The sequence below is a fragment of the Pinus tabuliformis genome, chromosome 7 (assembly GCF_031772625.1).
Source record: "Pinus tabuliformis cultivar Carrire ecotype Pingquan chromosome 7, CPIR1, whole genome shotgun sequence".
Lineage (NCBI taxonomy): Eukaryota > Viridiplantae > Streptophyta > Pinopsida > Pinales > Pinaceae > Pinus > Pinus tabuliformis.
The window spans coordinates 675790281-675794335 of NC_142293.1; positions in this window are offsets into that span (position 1 = coordinate 675790281).

Genomic DNA, 4055 nt, shown 5'->3' on the forward strand with positions numbered 1-4055 from the left:
GTCGCTTTCACAACTCGCAATAGAAGTGCCTTACGCAATTTTGTGCATTCTTTCAACTCACGGGGTGCATCAATTCTATTTTCTTTACAATCTCGTAATTTTTCCACTTTTTCACATTTTTTTTTGTTGGAGTGCAAAACTGATACATTTGGCTCTTTTCATAGGTGTGAAATTGACACACTTTTCTTTCTTCACAGGTGAGAAATTCAAGTTGCTTTTGCACTTTCTCCTCAGCTTCTTGTCCACGAACATTGATGACACACTGCGCTCTCTGAAGTTTTATGCAACCTTACAGTGCTTCTCTTTACTCCTATCAAGGAGCCTTACACAACCTATGCTATGATACAATGACAAAGAATGAAGAAAAACGTGGAGCAGAGGATTTCTCTTCTCAATATTTTGAATCAGTTAAATACGATTACATTAGAGACATCAACAAAAAATGAGTGCAGTGAGACAAAACTAAACTAGACTATGACACTTGGATGCACGGTTATGACTATTATCACCCCAAGAAACTCTCCTAGTTTGTATCTCATAGATGCTCAGAAACATTACAAACTCAACAAAAATGTTGGAAAATGGTGGATGAATGGAAGAAATGATGCATATTCAAGCCAGATAACCACTTCTACTATGCTTAACCCCAGACATGGGTGAACACCCCCAGACTACAAGGCTTTAGACCACCAATTACTCACAGTTTGAGGAACAGGTGAAGATGGAGAATACTGACCACACCAGCATATGCATAGGACCCTGTGATGGCTGGCTGCGACTAGCAAAGAGGTCTGCAAATCTATTTCCTAATGCACAGACAAGATGACAACTCTCTGGCATTAAAATAACAGAAACCTGCATACTAATTCAATAATACATACTAGATTCTAACACAGAGGTGGCATGACAGCCCCTCTAATGCTAAACATCAAGAGCACATGAACAAATGCATAACAGGCACAGCCTGGAACAAAGAAGAAGTGGAAAGTGAGAAATTAACAACAAAAGAAGCTTGTATTAGCTGAAAATGAAGATCAGACGCTGCAGGTATCACAGTAGTTACAGTCTCCGGAAGTTAAACTTTACATCAAAAAATCATTCATCAACCCCAATACCTCTTCTTTCTGGGTATATATGGAGGTTGATTACAAAAATGTCTGTTATCCTATGCGTGGAGGGGTCATAATGGACCACCAACCACATTTACAATCTAATATGGGTTTCTGCTGCAAACTGTGTGTTTTAATAAATCAATTTGACATTAACTGATACTTTGTTGTCCTTCCTGAACAGGTGGAGTATTGTTTGAATAAATTCAATAACTGTTGTAGGCATTGAACTGCTCGAGGATTATCCTTTCCATGGAAAATTTTAGGGGCTAATGTTCGCCCAGTGGGCTAATTTTCCATGATTTTTCCAAAAAAAAGGTTCGCCAATTTCCAATTTTATAAAAGACGATTCGCCCAAATTTTAGAATATAAAATTATTTTACCTTAAAAATCGACAACATTATAGAGAGACTATATATAAAATAATTATAAATTTGATTAATTTTACAAATATATCAATAAACATTTATAATTTGCATATTAGGGATTAGTGAGATTCGCCAATGTTTTAAACTTCAAGAAAATTTTCCATCCTTAAAATTTTCCTTGATCCTTTCTTTCTCGGCCATGCTGCTCTTTGAATGTGGTAGATGAGGATTTAATGCGCAGAGTGCTGGATCATGCCATCCTTCCTCCTTCGAGTGCACAGAACAAGCCAAAAACACGAAAACCGTATGGAAAATGGATGTGGGTCTGGGAATGAATGCTAGCCGTTGGATGGAATTGGCGAACGGCTGAGATCTCATGGCAGGAGGCGATGAGAAAACGCGGGGCGGAGTGAATATGAACCGTCGGATCTTGTAAATAGACAGTGGGGATCAACTTGCAGGGGATATCTGGAGATACACGGATGGAAGAGTGTGGGTCGTCGGATCATGGTCGGGCAGATCTGACGGCTATCGAGAGGTCAAACAACGCGAGAGATAACGCACGGGAGAATGGCGGTTTTGGGCAGTAAGCAGTTTCCTCGCACCGCTTACATGAGGCAGGCGGTATCCATATGCGACCGCATGATCTAGTCTTTGCGCAACACACGGCGGAGGAAAACCACTTTCCCCGCGTATTAACGAACACGCAGTTTGTGGTGGCGGGAAGTGTGACTGCCGTCTGATAGCGGCGGGGATGATCGAACGACGGGGAATAATCGCACACGTTTAATGATTGATGTGACAGGGAGGGCCTCAGCGGTAGCGTGTTTTCGCATGTGCGCAGTTATATGACCGCGGTCACATAGGTTTAGCCTTGCACTGAGGACCCGAGGGGAAAAGGTGTTAATAGGGGGTTTACATAGGATTATAGAGGAAAATAGCAACAACGGGTTAAGGGAGAATAAGGAGAATGGAAGGGGAGGAGGAAACGGAGGTAGCGGGAGTTATAAGGGTATAAAGAAAATGAATGGGGAAGGATCAAATGAACCACTGCAAGCTCCCTTTTTGCAAAAAACACACGACCACAGTGTCTTTGACCTAACAAATACCGAATAATGTAGCAGGGCTAACATTCGCTCCTTCTGGGGATGAGATCCTCCCTGTGAGGTCTCAAGATCCTGCAGATCAATGCTTTCCTGATGAAAACAAATTAGCCAAAATTCCTAGTGTTCCATTGGGCATGGAGTCTACTTTGCCTACACAAAACTGATAAAAACAAAATATTTACAACTTTTAAGGCCAAAGACCTTAAATAACATAATTCTTCAGAAAGTGCCCATTAACTGAGCCATCAAAAACTGCTTCTCCTCCCATATTTTTAAGTATGAAAGTGTTGTTCCCTTGAATCTGTGAAATAATAAAAGGGCCTTTCCAGAAAGAATCAAACTTCCCATGATTGCCTTTCTTTTCTTTCAGTGCATCCCACTTCAAAACCAAGTCACCAACCTGAAAATTATCCGTTTCTGCCTTCTTGTCAAAAGCATCCTTGATATTTTTCTAATGTGTTGCAGCCTTTTCAACTAGCGGTTCTCTAATCTGATGTACCTCTGCTAAATCAATGATCCTCTTTGCCATGTCTTCTTTTTCATTCTGTTCTGTTTGAAGGAATTTTGCCATAGGGAGAGTTAGCTGAATTGGGAATACAACATCAGTGCCATATACCAACTTGAAAGAAGAACTCCTTGTGGCTTTCTTAATGGTCACTCTGCCAGCCCACAATGCCTACTTGAGATTTGAATCCCAATTCTTTTTATTGTCCTCTGACAGCTTCTTAATTATCCTTATCAGGCTTTTATTAGAGGATTCTACTAGACCATTTCCTTGAGGATAATATGAGGTGGAATGACCCAGTTTAATACCCACTGAATCACACATTTCCACCAATTCTTTTGCCCTGAAGGCTGCTGCAATATCTGTGACCAGTTTATGTGGACAACCAAATCTGCTGAAGGTATTCTCTGTCAAAAACATCATGACCACACTGTGATCAGCCTTCCTGGTAGGGACTGCTTCAATCCACTTGGTAAAATAATTAGTGGCTACTAATATCCATCTGTGCTGGCCACTAGAATGTGAATTGATTTCTCCAATGAAATCCAAGCCCCACTGCTGAAAAGGTTTCTTTGCAAGTATTGGTTTTAAGGGCAGGGACTTCAACTACTATTTTCCTTCAAATCTTTGGCACCTGTCACAAGATTTAACAAAATCAAATACATCAGAAAATAAAGTGGGCGAATAGTACCCAGCTCTGAGAATTTTATGGGCTGTAGTCTTCCAATAATGGTGCCCTCCACACATACTGGAATGAAACTACTGCATGACTTCTATTGACTGTTCTTTGTCTAGACACCTCAAAAGCACTCCAGATGGATCCCTCTAGTAGAGCAGATTTTCATTAATGCAATATTTAGCTACCCTAAGCTTAATAGTTCTGGCTTGACTTTGAATAAAGCTTGAAGGAATTTCTAGCTTCAGCAAGAACTTAATTATTGCAGAATACCAGTCACAAAAAGTTAGA